Source organism: Engystomops pustulosus, chromosome 6 (genome assembly GCF_040894005.1).
Source record: "Engystomops pustulosus chromosome 6, aEngPut4.maternal, whole genome shotgun sequence".
In the NCBI taxonomy this organism is placed as follows: Eukaryota; Metazoa; Chordata; class Amphibia; order Anura; family Leptodactylidae; genus Engystomops; species Engystomops pustulosus.
The window spans coordinates 96,034,632-96,054,552 of NC_092416.1; positions in this window are offsets into that span (position 1 = coordinate 96,034,632).

Below are 19,921 nucleotides of genomic sequence, written 5' to 3' on the forward strand. Positions count from 1 at the left end.
AATGCCAAATTTTCCTGGGAGGGGGCAGACTGGGGGGGAGGAGGCTGAGGTGGAGGAGCTGGAGGAGTGGCGATTTCGGTGACATGGGTGGACTGCGTGGAAGACTGACTGGTGGACAAATTGCTCGAAGCATTGTCAGCAATCCACGACATCACCTGTTCGCACTGTTCTGGCCTCAACAGTGCTCTACCACGAGTCCCAGTAACTTCAGACATGAACCTAGGGAGTGTAGCTCTGCGGCGTTCCCCTGCTCCCTCATAAGCAGGTGGTGTCTCACCCCGGCCAGGACCACGGCCTCTGACCCCTGCAGTAGTTGGACGCCCACGTCCCCGCCCTCGTCCTTTACCCCTAGCCCTCGGGTTAAACATTTTTAAAATGAGAGTTATAGCTTTAATTTTTTTTTAACTTTTTTTTGTGTTTTTTTTTTTTTTTGTGTTTTTGAGTTTTTAAAACCAAACAATGCTATCCTATTGCTATGGCTATTTTGTAGCCAAGTATGAAAGCACACTACTATGCCAGATGAGATGACACCGAGTTATTAAACAAAATAAACGTAAAATAAAAAAGGACAAATGGCAGACTGTGCCTAATTGAAATCCAACCCCTACTAAATTTTCCCACTTCGGTCTTTGCAATGGATATGTGCGTCACTAAGCGCAAAACACAGCGGTCGCAAGTCTCACTACAAATTGCTCACAATTGGCTAGTAGATGCACTGCAGCAAGTACAGCCACCAGCAGATCAACCAGAAATCAAATATATAACGCTACTGTAGGCGTAAGCCGTTTGGATTCTCCTATGGCTATTTTCTAGCCAAGTATGAAAGCACACTACTATGCCAGATGAGATGACGCTGAGTTATTAAACAAAATAAACGTAAAATAAAAAAGGACAAATGGCAGACTGTGCCTAATTGAAATCCAACCCCTACTAAATTTTCCCACTTCGGTCTTTGCAATGGATATGTGCATCACTAAGCGCAAAACACAGCGGTCGCAAGTCTCACTACAAATTGCTCACAATTGGCTAGTAGATGCACTGCAGCAAGTACAGCCACCAGCAGATCAACCAGAAATCAAATATATAACGCTACTGTAGGCGTAAGCCGTTTGGATTCTCCTATGGCTATTTTCTAGCCAAGTATGAAAGCACACTACTATGCCAGTTGAGATGACGCTGAGTTATTAAACAAAATAAACGTAAAATAAAAAAGGACAAATGGCAGGCTGTGCCTAATTGAAATCCAACCCCTACTAAATTTTCCCACTTCGGTCTTTGCAATGGATATGTGCGTCACTAAGCGCAAAACACAGCGGTCGCAAGTCTCACTACAAATTGCTCACAATTGGCTAGTAGATGCACTGCAGCAAGTACAGCCACCAGCAGATCAACCAGAAATCAAATATATAACGCTACTGTAGGCGTAAGCCATTTGGATTCTCCTATGGCTATTTTCTAGCCAACTATGAAAGCACACTACTATGCCAGATGAGATGACGCTGAGTTATTAAACAAAATAAACGTAAAATAAAAAAGGACAAATGGCAGACTGTGCCTAATTGAAATCCAACCCCTACTAAATTTTCCCACTTCGGTCTTTGCAATGGATATGTGCGTCACTAAGCGCAAAACACAGCGGTCGCAAGTCTCACTACAAATTGCTCACAATTGGCTAGTAGATGCACTGCAGCAAGTACAGCCACCAGCAGATCAACCAGAAATCAAATATATAACGCTACTGTAGGCGTAAGCCGTTTGGATTCTCCTATGGCTATTTTCTAGCCAAGTATGAAAGCACACTACTATGCCAGATGAGATGACGCTGAGTTATTAAACAAAATAAACGTAAAATAAAAAAGGACAAATGGCAGACTGTGCCTAATTGAAATCCAACCCCTACTAAATTTTCCCACTTCGATCTTTGCAATGGATATGTGCGTCACTAAGCGCAAAACACAGCGGTCGCAAGTCTCACTACAAATTGCTCACAATTGGCTAGTAGATGCACTGCAGCAAGTACAGCCACCAGCAGATCAACCAGAAATCAAATATATAACGCTACTGTAGGCGTAAGCCGTTTGGATTCTCCTATGGCTATTTTCTAGCCAAGTATGAAAGCACACTACTATGCCAGATGAGATGACACTGAGTTATTAAACAAAATAAACGTAAAATAAAAAAGGAAAAATGGCAGACTGTGCCTAATTGAAATCCAACCCCTACTAAATTTTCCCACTTTGGTGTTTGAGGTGGATATGTGTGCCACTAAGAGCTAAACACAACGGTAGCAAGTCCCCCTGCTAATTCCTCACAAAATGGTACTAGATGCAAATAAAAAAAAAAAAAAGTAGAACGTTATTGTAGCCCTAAGAAGGGCTGTTGGGTTCTTGGAGAATCACTCCTGCCTAACAGTAAGCTAATAGAACACCCTAACGCTTTCCCTGACCAGCAGCAGCTCTCTCCCTAGCGGCATCCAGACACAGAATGATCCGAGCAGCGTGGGCAGCGGCTAGTCTATCCCAGGGTCACCTGATCTGGCCAGCCAACCACTGCTATCGACGTGTAAGGGTACCACGTCATGCTGGGTGGAGTGCAGAGTCTCCTGGCTTGTGATTGGCTCTGTTTCTGGCCGCCAAAAAGCAAAACGGCGGGAGCTGCCATTTTCTCGAGCGGGCGAAGTATTCGTACGAGCAACGAGCAGTTTCGAGTACGCTAATGCTCGAACGAGCATCAAGCTCGGACGAGCATGTTCGCTCATCTCTACTCGGCACCCTTCAGAGAATTAATGGCTTGTGCCAAAACAAGGTGTAGAATTCCACGCCAAAATTTCTTTTCCAAAAAGGCAGTAACAGCCCTTCACAAATATGTAGAACAGAAAGTGGGCCAGTCCTTGAGCTTATCAGTTTCTTCCAAGGTGCAAGGTAGCACGGACGTGTGGAGTTTTAACTATGGTAAGGGCTAGTACATGTCCTTTACGGCCCACTGGGTGAATGTGCTGCCCGCCGAGACACACCAACAGGAGACGCCACTTTCTCCTCCATGTTGTCAAACTGCTGCTGCTCCAGTGTCCGCCTCCTCCTCCTTCTCCACCACCACCTCAGCCTCCACAAGTCTAAGAGTTGCTCCATCATACCACATTTGCAGGGCACAATGGTGTCACACAGTTCTACACCTGGTTTGCCTGGGCAAACAAAGTCACAGGGGAGGAACTGCTATGCTTCATGCAAGAAGAAATCAATGTGTGGCTTTCTCCGTGACAACTGCAAATTGGAACCATGGTGACAGACAACGGGAGGAACATGGTGTCCATGCTGCATCAAGGAGGAATGGTCCATGCGCCCTGCATGGCGCATGTGTTCAATCTGGTTGTCAACAGGTTCCTGAAGTCTTCCACCCATCTGCAAGACATTCTAAAAATGGCCAGGAAACTGTGCATGCACTTCAGCCATTCTTACAAAACCAAGCACACCCTCCTCAAGTTGCAGCGGCAGAATGGCCTCCTCCAGCATTGGCTGATATGCAATGTTTCCGCCCGTTGGAATTCCAGGCTTTATATGTTAGACTGTCTGTATGAACAGAGAAAAGCCATTAATGATTTTTTTGTAAATTACTTTTTTATGGGTTTTTCAAAGATAAGTTTACAAACATCTTTTTATCATCAAAATAAACATTTTTTGATGATGCAAGCGGCCAGGAGTACTCCCCTATGTAGCCTGTGATGTCAGCCACTGGCAGCTCATTCGTGACACCTGCCATTTGCCCAGGCCCTTTGAAGAAGCCACCTTATTTGTCAGTCGCCAGGACTACGGGATGAATAACGTCATTCCACTGCTTAATATCCTGGAACAGATGCTGCAAAATCTGTCTGGTCAGGGCACTGGAGAAGTGGCGACTACATTTCATGGCCACATGAGTCCAGTGGGGGCTGAACTGGAGAAGGAGGACATTGGAGCACAAGCAGAGTCTGGTGAAATTAGTGGTGAAATTTACTAGTGACAGATGAATAGTCAACATCCGGCATAGGGATGACTTTTGGCTCTCCACTCTCTTGGACCCTCGCTACCAGTCGAAATGGGTGCCTTTTTTCCATCTGCCAAGAGGGAGAAACAACTGACATACTATAGAGATATACTGTGCAAACAGTTGGCCACTGCCTATGTGCGCCAATGTCCATACTCTGTCAGGTCTGACCAGGGGATTCCTGGCAGTCATCGCTCACGTACTACTTCCACGGCTGCTGTGGGGAGATTGGGAGGTAGGAGCAGTAGCAGCTCCATCAGCAGCAGCTTAAGTCTGGAGTCCTTAACCCCTTAGCGCTCTGCGCCGTAGCTGTACTGCGCTGAGTCCCGCGAATAGCGCTCAGCGCAGTACAGCTACTGCGCAGAGACGATGCCGGTTCAGCGCTGTATAGCAGCCGAACCGGCATCGTTAGCCGCGGGATTTCAACGGTAATCTACCGTTGACATCCCCGGCTAACACCCGCGGTCGGAGTGGGCTCCGATCGCGGGTGTTTAACCCGTTAAATGCCGCGGTCAACGCGACCGCGGCATTTAACATGCCTTCTGGGGGTCTTTACCCCACGATCGGCCCCCCCGCACCGTTTTCGGGGGGGCCGATCGCTGTTTTGGCACCTCTGGGGTCCGATCGGGACCCCAGAGAAGCCTGGAGGGTTTACCTTTAAGATGGCGTCTGTGACGTCATCTTAAAGGCAAAGTGTCAGCCTATGCATCTGCATAGGCTGGCACTGATAATACCCTGCAATACATTAGTATTGCAGAGTATTATCAAGAACAAGCAATCAGATGATTGCTTGTTCATATCCCATGGTGGATCATGTAAAAAAATGTAAAAAAAAATGTTTTTCAATAAAAAATTACTTTATAAATCACTAAAAATGCCCATAAGCCCCAAAACATATAAAGAGACATATAACACTCAAAAAAGTCTAAATCATAACACAAACCCTACATATATAGTATCACCGCGTCCGTAACAATCCATAGAATAAAACTAAATAACTATTGAACCCATATGATGAACGCCGTAAAAAGAAAACGTTAAAAACCCGCCAAAAATTATGATTTTACCTATTATATCCCACTAAAAATGCAATAAAAAGTGATCAACAAAACATATGTACTCCATCATGATATTGTTGCAAATAACAACATGTCCCGCAAAAAACAAGCCATCAACCAGCTCTGTAGCCAAAAACGTAACAATGTTATGCCACTTGGAAGACGACAATGCAAAAATGATAGATTTTTCCCCACATTAGGGTTTTATTTGGCAAATTTAGTAAAACATAAGAAAAAATATTCATGTCTGGTATCCCCGTAATCGTATCGACCCATAGAATAAAGATAACAGGATTATTAGTCTATACGGTGAACACAAAAAAAAAAGTAAAAAATCCAGTACAGAATTGATGCTTTTCTACTCATGACCTCAAAAAAAGCTCCAAAATTTTCAACAATAGGTGATACCAACCCCAAAATGGTAACACTGGAAAAAGCATCTCGTCCCGCAGAAAAAATGCCGTCACATGGCCCAAATAACGGAAAAGCGAAAATGTTATAGCCTTCAAAAGGGGGCAACCAGAAAACTAAAATCCTGGCAGCTGCAGGGTGCTCCTTCCCTTCTGCGCCTTGCTGTGCCCCCATAACACAAGTAATGTCCACATGTGGGGGGTCTCTGCACTCAGGAGAAATTGTAGAACAAATTGTATGGTGGGTTTTCTCTTTTTATCTTTTGGAAATGTGTAAATTTTAGGGCTAGATGAACGTATAACCGACAAAATTTGACCATTCTAAATTTCACCGCCATTTTGATTCAATTACTATGAAGATCTCAAGGGGTTAACAATCTTTGTAAATGCTGTTTCTAATAGTTTGAGGGGTGCCAATGGGTTGGTTATATAGGGGGTTTTGTTGCTAAATATGTAAAATTTGATTTCAAACAGTATTTATCCCCAAAATAGTCAATTCCGAAAATACGGAAAATCGCTATTCGATTTGTAGGCCGCGTGACGTCAAAATAAATTATCCAAACATTTCAAAAATTATGAAAATGTAAAGTAGACAAATGGGAAATGTTATTCTGCAAGTTATTTAGGTGGTAAATTTATCTGCCTGAAAACGCGGTGATTTTGAATTTCGAAAATGGCAAATTTTTCTAAAAATTCTTCATTTTTTTCTTTTTTTTGTAAATAAACGCAAAACGTATCAGCCAAAATTTACCACTAAAATGAAGTACAACATGTGGGGAAAAAACAGTCTCAGAATCGCTTTGATAAGTAACAGTGTTCAAAAGTTATAACCATATAAAGAGACGCAGGTCAAATTTAAAAAAAAAGTTGCGAGCCTTAACAAACAGGCTGCGTCCTTAAGGGGTTAATGAGCAGCGAGGAGGGTAGCCACCACCAGCAGCAGCAGGACATGGAGCAGACCCTGCACCAGCTGTTTGTGGCCTACTTGGACAGCACTCTACCAACCCAGGTAGAGGATCCCATGAACTACTGGGCAGCCAAACTTGATGTGTAGCCGCAACTTGCGGAGTTTGCATTAGAGAAGCTGTCCTGCCTGGCCAGTAGTGTGGCATCAGAGCGGATTTTCAGTGCGATGTGGGCCATCGTTACCCCAAGGAGAAACCGCTTGTCCACCCATAATGTGGATAGACTGACCTATGTCAGAATGAATCAGAAGTGGATCAGCCAGGATTCCAACACACCAATGCCTTATGTATCAGATTAGATCAGCCATGACGCATCCCCCAAACGTTGAGAAATGAGTCTGCCTCAGCTACTGTTCTGATGCTGCCACCTGCCTGATGCCATACATCTGCTGCGAGTTGCTCCATCTGCCTCCCCCCATCTTTTCCAGTGACTGGAATTGTCACCCACCTCAACACACTGTCATTGTACCACTTTCTGACCTCCTGCTGGCACCTCCACACTCTATCATTGTGTCACTCTGTGGCCTACCATGTTACTGCAACCTCCCGAATTTTTTATTGTGCCACTCTCTGACCTCATGCTGCTGCTGCTGCCACTGCCGCCTCCATGCTCTAACATTGTGCCACTCTGTGGCCTACCATGTTGCTGCCACCGAAAGAATTTGTCATTGTGCCACTCTCTGACCTCATGCCGCTGCTGCTGCCACTGCCACCTTTGAAGTTCTTTTTTGGCAACAACTTATTATTTTCTGGAAAATTGTAATGGATGATGCATGTGGCGTCTCTAATCTTCAAATTTAAATTAAAAATGTCAACTTCAAATTCATTTCAAACTTCAAAATCACGTGCCACTCTCTGGCCTACCAAGTGGTTGCTGCCAGCTCCAGAATTTGTCATCGTGCCACTCTCTGACCTAATGACGCTGCTACTGCCACTGCCAGCTTTGGAGTTCTTTTTTGGCAAAGTCATATTTTCTGTGAAATTTTAATGGATGATGTATGCCGTGTCCCTAATCTTCAAATTTAAAATTTCAACTTCAAATTAATTTCAAACTTCAAATTCACTCTGTGGCCTACAATGTTACTGCCACCTCCATAGTTTGTCAATGTGCCACTCTACGGCCTACTCATGCTACTGCCAACTGACCGCTGTCTCCCTGAAACACTCTGTGATTTCCATAATGGTGTATTCACCCTCCACCACTCTATGACATTGCCACTATGTTTTGTTTTCCCCTTCATTTCATCTGTCAGAAGGAATGAAAAACTTCAGGATTGAAAGCCAAAAGCATCTCTGTTCTGGATCCACTTCTGTTTGTTTTTGGCCTTAGCAATAGTGATGGATTAATGACCTATTGAAAGCGTACACTGACGGATGAAAAGAAGGGCAAAAAGATCAGTGACATGTATCCGTGTTTAACAGAACAGGTTCTTTCGTTATCTATGGAATCATCTGATGTCATTGTAAAAAGAGTGCACTCTTTGATGTTATCGGGGAAATCTTGGCCCTCTGCTCAGTCCTTTCAAGCTGGAACAGACGTTACCTTGTCAGGCTGCGTTCCAGCTTCACTTATTTGGTGAAGTTGGTCCCTGTAGGTGCCCATGGAATTGAAGAGTGAAGCGATTCTAAGAGCGGCGGCTGTCATGTGCATGTCATACTAAAACACACCATTTTTTTAAGATCAAATCACCCTCCGTATACATATTTGAGCAAGGCACAACATTCTACAACACCCTACAGGCTCTCTGCAGCCAGGAAATACCGTTTTTTTAACATGATTCATCATGATTCGATTCGGGTCGAACCGAATATTTTAGCACAATTTCCGCGAATTGGGTCGAATTGAATTTCAACAAATTCGCCCATCTCTACTTATAACTCAGCCTCAGCATTGGTTTGTGAGGGATCGATCCTGTCAGACTAATGTGACCGGCTTCTACAAGAAAGTAAGTTCAAGATTGGACCTGGGGGAGGCTTTAGATGTTATATATTTGGACTTTTCCGAGGCATTTGACACAGTTCTGCAAAAAAGATTGGTACATAAAATAAGAATGCTGGGACTAGGGGAAAATCTGTGTATTTTGGTAAGCAAATGGCTTAATGAAAGAAAACAAAGGGTCGTCAATTATGGCACATTGTCAGATTGGGTTTATGTTACCAGTGGGGTGCCACAGGGTCAGTATTGGGGCCACTTCTTTTTAATATTTTTATTAACCTCTAAATGACCAGGCCCAATTTTGTTTTTGCATTTTAATTTTTCACTCCCCACCTTTAAAAACCCATAACTTTTTATTTTTCAATGTAAGGAAATGTATGAGGGTTTATTTTCGGGGTAACAAATTTTACTTCAAAGTGAAATTATTTAATATTCCATGCCGTGTACAGGGAACCAGGAAAACATTTCCAAATGTAATGAAATTGGTGAAAAAATGCATTTGCGACATTTTCTTGTGGGCTTAGATTTTAAGACTTTCACTGAGTGCCCCAAATGAAATGTCTACTTTATTCTTTTGGATTAGAGAAGCTGTCCTGCCTGGCCAGTAGTGTGGCATCAGAGCGGATTTTCAGTGCGATGTGGGCCATCGTTACCCCAAGGAGAAACCGCTTGTCCACCCATAATGTGGATAGACTGACCTTTGTCAGAATGAATCAGAAGTGGATCAGCCAGGATTCCAACACACCAATGCCTTATGTATCAGATTAGATCAGCCATGACGCATCCCCCAAACGTTGAGAAATGAGTCTGCCTCAGCTACTGTTCTGATGCTGCCACCTGCCTGATGCCATACATCTGCTGCGAGTTGCTCCATCTGCCTCCCCCCATCTTTTCCAGTGACTGGAATTGTCACCCACCTCAACACACTGTCATTGTACCACTTTCTGACCTCCTGCTGGCACCTCCACACTCTATCATTGTGTCACTCTGTGGCCTACCATGTTACTGCAACCTCCCGAATTTTTTATTGTGCCACTCTCCGACCTCATGCTGCTGCTGCTGCCACTGCCGCCTCCATGCTCTAACATTGTGCCACTCTGTGGCCTACCATGTTGCTGCCACCGAAAGAATTTGTCATTGTGCCACTCTCTGACCTCATGCCGCTGCTGCTGCCACTGCCACCTTTGAAGTTCTTTTTTGGCAACGACTTATTATTGTCTGGAAAATTGTAATGGATGATGCATGTGGCGTCTCTAATCTTCAAATTTAAATTAAAAATGTCAACTTCAAATTCATTTCAAACTTCAAAATCACGTGCCACTCTCTGGCCTACCAAGTGGTTGCTGCCAGCTCCAGAATTTGTCATCGTGCCACTCTCTGACCTAATGACGCTGCTACTGCCACTGCCAGCTTTGGAGTTCTTTTTTGGCAAAGTCATATTTTCTGTGAAATTTTAATGGATGATGTATGCCGTGTCCCTAATCTTCAAATTTAAAATTTCAACTTCAAATTAATTTCAAACTTCAAATTCACTCTGTGGCCTACAATGTTACTGCCACCTCCATAGTTTGTCAATGTGCCACTCTACGGCCTACTCATGCTACTGCCAACTGACCGCTGTCTCCCTGAAACACTCTGTGATTTCCATAATGGTGTATTCACCCTCCACCACTCTATGACATTGCCACTATGTTTTGTTTTCCCCTTCATTTCATCTGTCAGAAGGAATGAAAAACTTCAGGATTGAAAGCCAAAAGCATCTCTGTTCTGGATCCACTTCTGTTTGTTTTTGGCCTTAGCAATAGTGATGGATTAATGACCTATTGAAAGCGTACACTGACGGATGAAAAGAAGGGCAAAAAGATCAGTGACATGTATCCGTGTTTAACAGAACAGGTTCTGTCGTTATCTATGGAATCATCTGATGTCATTGTAAAAAGAGTGCACTCTTTGATGTTATCGGGGAAATCTTGGCCCTCTGCTCAGTCCTTTCAAGCTGGAACAGACGTTACCTTGTCAGGCTGCGTTCCAGCTTCACTTATTTGGTGAAGTTGGTCCCTGTAGGTGCCCATGGAATTGAAGAGTGAAGCGATTCTAAGAGCGGCGGCTGTCATGTGCATGTCATACTAAAACACACCATTTTTTTAAGATCAAATCACCCTCCGTATACATATTTGAGCAAGGCACAACATTCTACAACACCCTACAGGCTCTCTGCAGCCAGGAAATACCGTTTTTTTAACATGATTCATCATGATTCGATTCGGGTCGAACCGAATATTTTAGCACAATTTCCGCGAATTGGGTCGAATTGAATTTCAACAAATTCGCCCATCTCTACTTATAACTCAGCCTCAGCATTGGTTTGTGAGGGATCGATCCTGTCAGACTAATGTGACCGGCTTCTACAAGAAAGTAAGTTCAAGATTGGACCTGGGGGAGGCTTTAGATGTTATATATTTGGACTTTTCCGAGGCATTTGACACAGTTCTGCAAAAAAGATTGGTACATAAAATAAGAATGCTGGGACTAGGGGAAAATCTGTGTATTTTGGTAAGCAAATGGCTTAATGAAAGAAAACAAAGGGTCGTCAATTATGGCACATTGTCAGATTGGGTTTATGTTACCAGTGGGGTGCCACAGGGTCAGTATTGGGGCCACTTCTTTTTAATATTTTTATTAACCTCTAAATGACCAGGCCCAATTTTGTTTTTGCATTTTAATTTTTCACTCCCCACCTTTAAAAACCCATAACTTTTTATTTTTCAATGTAAGGAAATGTATGAGGGTTTATTTTCGGGGTAACAAATTTTACTTCAAAGTGAAATTATTTAATATTCCATGCCGTGTACAGGGAACCAGGAAAACATTTCCAAATGTAATGAAATTGGTGAAAAAATGCATTTGCGACATTTTCTTGTGGGCTTAGATTTTAAGACTTTCACTGAGTGCCCCAAATGAAATGTCTACTTTATTCTTTTGGTCAGTACGATCACAGGGATAACAAATTTATATAGGTTTTATAATGGTTTCATACATTAACAAAAATTAAAACCTGTACAAAAAAACCTCTTCATTTAGCCATGTTCTGGCGCTAATAACTTTCTCATACTTTTGATGCCGTTTTTAATGCTACCCTTTTTAGGACTGTACGTTCCTTTGATGACTTTTTATGGAATTTTTTATTTTTATTTCCCGTTACAGGGTAAAACGCCGGGCAAAAAAACGTTATTATGTTTCAATAGTAACATAACATTTTGGGTCATAGCAATACCTAACATATTTATGATTTTTACTTTTTATTTATATTCATATTATTATTTATATTATATCAGTTCTTTTTCTATATTTTTTTCTATTTTTCAGACCCCCTAGGGCACTTTAACCCTAGGTTGTCTGATTGATACTACCATATACTGCAATACTATTGTATGAGGGCTTATTTTATCATGGGGAGCGATGCCCCGAGCCAAGATGGCAGCGCCAACCTATTGCAGGTGTAATAATAATAATTCCTTATTTATATAGCACACACAGATTACGCAGCGCTGCACAGAGCATGTCAAATTGGTCCCTGTCCCCATGGGGCTCACAATCTAAACAGCCTAACAGTATGTTTTGGAGTGGGGGAGGAAACCGTAGGAAACCCACGCAAACACGGAGAGAAGATACATACTCTTTGCAGATGTTGACCTGGGTGGGATTCGAACCTAGAACCCCAGTGATGCAAGGCAGAAGTGCTACCCACTCAGCCACCGTGCCGCCCAGGTGTTACTGGTAAGTGTTACTTACCGGCTATGGAGAAGACTCATCCTGTGAGCCCTCTCCAAGCAACCGCAGGTAAGGGTCTAATGACCTCATATAGGGTTTACAAAGTAGAATTTCTATCTACTGGTGATAGTAAGTTCTATAAAGTAGTTAATACAGAGGAGCATAGTTTAACATTCCTTTTCCCTGGACTGACAAATGGCAGATGAGGTTTAAAGTAGATAAAAAAATAAGGCTCTTGGGTCCAGAAAATGAAAATTATGTGTTAAATGATAAAATTCTTGGTGAAACTGACAGAGGAAAAGACTTTTGTTGGATAGTAGACTCAATTTTAGTGATCAGAGCCAGGTGTCTGCTGCTCAAGCAAATAAAGTTATCAAGAGAGGAAAAGATTCCCATGAATGATCATGATGAGGACATAGTTTTGGACTTGGAATATTTTGTACAGTTTTGGGCACCAGTGTATAAAAAGGACATAGTAGAAATGGAATGGGTGCACAGAGGAGCAACTAATATTATTAGGGGAATAGGGGACTTGAATACAATGATAGATCACAAAATATGGTATTATTCATGTACATGTAATGAGGGGAGACCTCATTACAATGTACAAATACCTGAATGGGCAGTACAAAAATCCAAAGATCATTGACCCAATCAATGGCACAAATAACGTGAAGGTACATGTGATCAGGTTGCAGTTCTTTCCTTTCCATGTGGTGGACTCTGCAGTCTGGTTGGGGAGCTGGAACACCAGCAATCCTGCCCAGTGAATAAGTGCATTTGTGTTCTCATGCTGTTTTTGGCATCAACCACCAGTGTTGGGAGGTCACTGTGCCCTTACGTGTGCCCAAACATTTAAAAATATTCTCAGATGCAATATCAGCCCAGGTGATGCTGGTTTTTCATATTTAAACAGAGAGCTGATTCCAGGTTATAGATCTCTGGCAAGTGAACCGCTAGCTTCCACGGGGTCAAATTTAGCAGGAGGAAAACTCTGGAATTCCTTGCAAAATTTGCAACACAGTTGAAGTTGCAATAACTACTCCCAATCAGTAGCACAAATACTGTGAATGTGCACATGGCTAGGTTGTTATTACTGCTCTCCCTGAGGGAGCGGTCACACGCATGCGTTTAAAACAGCTGAAGAGAGATTTGCCTAATTCAACACTGTTAACACGCATTTACAAAACGCTAATGTTAATGCTAACATTAACGGATGTGTTAATGTTATGATAACAAACACGGTTGCGTTTTGTAAATGCAAGTGTTAACAGATGTTTAATCACTCTTCAGCTGTTGCAATACATTTTAAAATGCATGCGTTAAACACAACGGGGGTCATTTACTAAGGGCCCGATTCACGGTTTCCCGACTTGTTACCCGAATATTTCCGATGAGCTGATTTCCCCTGAATTGCCCTGGGATTTTGGCGCACGCGATCGGATTGTGGCACATCGGCGCTGGTATGCACGCAAGGGAAATCGGGGGCCGTAGCCGAACGAAAACCCGACGGATTCGCATTTAAAAAAAAAAAAAAGTGTCGCGGAGCTTGCACTTACCTTCACTAGTAATAGGCCGGTGAACTTGAGTGCATTCCGATGCTCTTCAGCGCAGCAGCGCCGCCTGGTGGACGTTGGAGGAACTGCCTTAATGAATCCCAGCCGGACCCGAATCCACCGCAGAGAACGCGCCAATGGATCGCGAATGGACCGGGTAAGTAAATCTGCCCCAACGTGTGACTGCTCCCTGAGGGCACTAATTTCTAAAATATAAATTAGATACAAATACAAATGAAATGGAGCAAAATTTTTATTGGGGGCTATTATTATTAGGCTGTCACTGTCTGCAATTGGGGGCACTGTCGGGGCAGCACTGTAACTGCAAGTATGTATTATCAGGGTGAGTTGTTGAACCTCATAATGGAAAATAGTTTCACCATGTTGCAACATATAAGTAGTAGTATGTAGTAGTTATATTCTTGTACATAGGGTGCAGTACTATAGTAGTTATTTTCTTGTTCATATTGGGCAGTACAATAGTAATTATATTATTGTACATAGTAAGCAGTATTATAGTAGGTATATTCTTGTACATAGGGGGAAGTATTATAGTAGTTATATTCTTGCACATAGGGGGCAGTATTATAGTAGTTATAATCTTTTACATGGAAGCCAGTATTATAGTAGTTATATTCTTATATATAGGAGCAGTATTATAGTAGTTATATTCTTGCACTTAGGGGGCTCATTGTATCATAGTAGGTTTATTTTCATACATATTGGGCCGTATTATAGTCATTATATTCTTGTATATAGGGAGCAGTATTATAGTAAAAACAAATTACAATCAGTGATTTACAAATACTTTCTTTTATTAGTCAAGTTAAACCAAAACAGGGGTAAAGCTTTGGGAGTCTTTTTTAATGCAGATGAAGGCCTCTGCACTGAAGGTCAGTCTGTAAAAAGAAAAGTGATCGTATGAGAGTCAAATAGTGGTGACCTCATGATAATAAGGTAACGTAAATGTAATATCAGAGGCTCACCTTGTTAAATATTCGTTCATCTCAAGGATCGTAGTTAAGGGGACTCTATAAGCCTACTGGAGGAAATACCCAAAAGTGTTCACCTTAGCCTTTTGTGACTGTCAAGGTAGTCAAATGCGGTCTTAGGTGAGAGAGGTAAAGATCCAAGTGCTTTAGAGTTTAAGAGAGGGGGTGCCTAATAGATATCGGTTCATCTGGGCTTGAGTCTTAGTGACAAAAACGTCATGTAAATCCCTATATAAGCCCTATTTAGGACATCAACTATTGCACCCTTGTGACCTAGCCTCGGGACTATGGTCCTATGTGAACACAGTCCCGACAGGAACCTGTCCCTGCGATAACTGGCCCTATTAAAGACCTATTCAGCAGGGATATTCCAGTAATTTTTGAAGCCTTTCGGCATCATATATTGTCATAAGTAAGGGTCGAGAAAAAATGTCATAGATTTTTGAGAGAGAACCCCAATCCCGACAAGGCTTGTTTCGCCCTATTGGGCTCATCAGGGGAACGCTGGGTTCTTCAATGAACGCCCTATTAGAGACAGTGAACAGTTACCATATCAACCCCAGTAAGGTATGAATAACTGAAGTTATACATGTGTTAAATATGTGTGCATGTAAAATAAAGAGGTATTACCTTAGTATCGTAGGGGGTGACAGGAAATTGGAATAAAGCCAGGTAATGCTTCAGCCGTAGGAGACAGTGTAGCTCCTGTTAGCAGCCGTCTCAACCAGTGGGTTGTAATGACTGTGATAGTGCAGGGGTTTTAAAAGGGCGCGCTATGATGAGACACTACGCCCCCTCCTCCCCCGTGCCGCCCACACTCACCAACCAATCAGGTAGTTGCTGAGGCTGGGAGACGGGCGGCTCGGGCGCGTGCGCAGCGAACGCCGGGCAGGAGAGGTTCCGGCGCTGTGTCGGACCTAAAGCGCGACACGCGTATGCGGGCGCCCAACGGGACCGCCGCGCGCGCGCACACACCGCCGCGCACGCGTACTGCCACCCGATAAAACTCCGCCCACCCCGCGAATCATCACGGAGGTGGGCGGATACAGAGAGGCAGTGGGGAGGAGGCTGAAAGAGTTGGTGTGTATTAGGTAAGTACAGACAAGCGCAATCCCTATGCATAATAGGTGTCATAATAGAACACCTGGACGAATTTAAGGGCCAAGGAGTGCCAATTGCACTGGGTTGGTCCAAATACAGATAAGGGATTTTATGAGGCATTAACCTCGAAAGTGGCTGTATATTGAAGCCGGGTAGTCTAGCGGACAACAAGAGGCATTATTAATCAAGCATATAAATGAAGGTACAAAAGTTGCTTATGTACCGACCTATGCTATGAATATATAGACTTAATATGATAATCAGTCATGTCAATAAATAGTACAAGAGGGTTAGTGAATCTACTAAACAATGTGCTAAATTGTGTGTAGTACAGTAGTGATAGAAAAATGCATAAATGATGGAAACTAAGTTAATCTTAGAGAAATGACAGCAGAAAGTTATAACCGGCTTCAATATACAGCCACTTTCGAGGTTAATGCCTCATAAAATCCCTTATCTGTATTTGGACCAACCCAGTGCAATTGGCACTCCTTGGCCCTTAAATTCGTCCAGGTGTTGTATTATGACACCTATTATGCATAGGGATTGCGCTTGTCTGTACTTACCTAATACACACCAACTCTTTCAGCCTCCTCCCCACTGCCTTTCTGTATCCGCCCACCTCCGTGATGATTCGCGGGGTGGGCGGAGTTTTATTGGGTGGTAGTACGCGTGCGTGGCGGTGTGTGCGCGCGCGCGGCGGTCCCGTTGGGCGCACGCATACGCGTGTCGCGCTTTAGGTCCGACACAGCGCCGGAACCTCTCCTGCCCGGCGTTCGCTGCGCACGCGCCCGAGCCGCCCGTCTCCCAGCCTCAGCAACTACCTGATTGGTTGGTGAGTGTGGGCGGCACGGGGGAGGAGGGGGCGTAGTGTCTCATCATAGCGCGCCCTTTTAAAACCCCTGCACTATCACAGTCATTACAACCCACTGGTTGAGACGGCTGCTAACAGGAGCTACACTGTCTCCTACGGCTGAAGCATTACCTGGCTTTATTCCAATTTCCTGTCACCCCCTACGATACTAAGGTAATACCTCTTTATTTTACATGCACACATATTTAACACATGTATAATTTCAGTTATTCATACCTTACTGGGGTTGATATGGTAACTGTTCACTGTCTCTAATAGGGCGTTCATTGAAGAACCCAGCGTTCCCCTGATGAGCCCAATAGGGCGAAACAAGCCTTGTCGGGATTGGGGTTCTCTCTCAAAAATCTATGACATTTTTTCTCGACCCTTACTTATGACAATATATGACGCCGAAAGGCTTCAAAAATTACTGGAATATCCCTGCTGAATAGGTCTTTAATAGGGCCAGTTATCGCAGGGACAGGTTCCTGTCGGGACTGTGTTCACATAGGACCATAGTCCCGAGGCTAGGTCACAAGGGTGCAATAGTTGATGTCCTAAATAGGGCTTATATAGGGATTTACATGACGTTTTTGTCACTAAGACTCAAGCCCAGATGGACCGATATCTATTAGGCACCCCCTCTCTTAAACTCTAAAGCACTTGGATCTTTACCTCTCTCACCTAAGACCGCATTTGACTACCTTGACAGTCACAAAAGGCTAAGGTGAACACTTTTGGGTATTTCCTCCAGTAGGCTTATAGAGTCCCCTTAACTACGATCCTTGAGATGAACGAATATTTAACAAGGTGAGCCTCTGATATTACATTTACGTTACCTTATTATCATGAGGTCACCACTATTTGACTCTCATACGATCACTTTTCTTTTTACAGACTGACCTTCAGTGCAGAGGCCTTCATCTGCATTAAAAAAGACTCCCAAAGCTTTACCCCTGTTTTGGTTTAACTTGACTAATAAAAGAAAGTATTTGTAAATCACTGATTGTAATTTGTTTTTCACTCCTTATAAGTGATTTTTTTGGGGTCCTCATCCACTTGAGTTTGATCCACCCCCGCCCGGGTTTATTGTATTTTTGCAGTATTATAGTAGTTATATTCTTGTACATTGGATGCCATTATTATAGTAGCTATATTCCTGTACATAAGGTGCAGTATTATAGTAGTTATATTTCTGTACATATGGGGCAGTATTATAGTAGGTATCTTGTATATGGCAGGAGGAATTGTATTAGTTTTATTTTGTATATAGAAGGCAATATTAAGTTGAGTACTAAAAGTGTTATTGTAGCTGGGTTGTAATGGGTTGTTCTGTAAAGCGGGCCAGGGAGGAGTGTGAATAAGATGGAGGGAGGCAGAGAGGGATAAATGCCGTGGGGGCAAGAAAGTGAACAGGCTTGATATAAAGTATAGTATAGTATATAGTAGTTTATATAGTTTATAAAAGTGTTTAGCATTTGTAAACAACATGTAGAAATACATAAAACATGTGAACATACAAACTTTGTCTTAGGGTTCTGGGTCTGTGGACCCTCTGGACCACCACGAGAGATGATATTAGCCGACACCTGGGACCCGAGTCTAAGTGGCACCTGGTCCTCACCAGAGCCTGCCGCAAAGCAGGGGGGCCACCAGATCATTCCACAGGTGCGACTAGCCTGCGGTGGCAGCCAAGGTAATAGTGCAGAACACAATCCAAGCTTGGGTTGACAGTGCAGGAAGGAACACTGGAACTCGCAGGAACACGGGAGCAGGAACACGGGAACTGGAACGCTGGAGAACAGGAACACAGGATTCATGCATGGGAGCATTCTCTAAGGCTGCTGGCTCAAAGATCCGACGGGGAATGATGAGAGCCACCGGAATTTATGGAAACCAGGAAGTGGACAGCACTAATCAGTGGTGCGCTGGCCATTTAAATTTTTGAGTGCCGGCACGTGCGCGCCAGGGCGGGGACGCACGCAGGATTGTGGGAGGGTAAATGCGGTGGTTTCTCCGAATCTGTCGGGTTTTTGTTCGGCCACGCTCTGATTTCCGTTGCGTGTACGCCGGCGTCAATGCGCCACAATCCGATCGCGTGCGCCAAAAACCTGGGGCAATTCAGGAAAAATTGGCGCAAATCGGAAATATTCGGGTAACACATAGGGAAAGCGCGAATCTGGCCTTTAGTAAAGGAACCCCACCATGACTCATTATGTACTTATGTGTTCTGTGAGTTTTTTTATGGGTTGATTTCATGTCGTGGTGATTGTAATGTTTATGAACTCTGCATATGTAAGAATAAATGTAAAGTTATAATGATTTTATCAAATTATTATATATTTTTTTTTTTTTTTTTTATTGATACTTTTGTTGATACAAACATATAAAAGGCAGGGCAGAATTGTAACATAGTCTATAATATATCACAACAATCTCCTTTCCCGTATACATCCTATGTGGACGGATATAACATAAGTTCTGCCTCTTGGCTTAGCTATTATCCATTTACCCCCCACTAACCACCCAACCCTCCCCCCCACAGTTGGCGGCTGTCTATAGTTCACTGTCCATGGTACCCAATCCAATGCATCATCTTAAAAATGAAATCTATTTATCCAAGATTTCCAAATCAACTCTGGGTTATCTCCTCTTTCCGAGGCCGCCTGCCTATCAGCATAACATAGAAGATCAAGCCTCTTTTCCCATTCCCGTGTCCTTGGTGGTTCTTTATCTTTCCAATGATATAGAATTAATTTCCTAGCTACCAGGAGACCTTTCAATATATAGATAGTATTATTCACAGTTCCCTCTATGCCTAGTTTTGTTCCCAAGACGCAAATTTGTGCGCTCATCGGAATCTTAGAGTCAAATATCGATTGCAATTTATTGACTACCTCAGCCCAATAACGATGTAGTTTCGGACATCTCCATAACATGTGTATAGTATCTGCGTCTATTAAATTACACCTTGGGCATTTTTCTTCTCCTGATTTCCAAAAGGCGTTTAGGTGTTTAGGTGTAAAATGTACCCTATGAGCTATGAATATTTGTGTTACCATGTAAGACAAGTTTTTAGTAGTTTTCTTTATCATATTAAGCGAGTCATCCCATTCTTCCTCTGTTAGATTGCCCAAATCCTTCTTCCATTTTTTAAAGCGGAGAGGTATGGGAGGCTGTAGAACCTTCTTTTGGATTGCCCCATATACCCTGGACAGGACGCCTTTCCTATGGGTCTTGGGATCAAATAAGGTTTCCA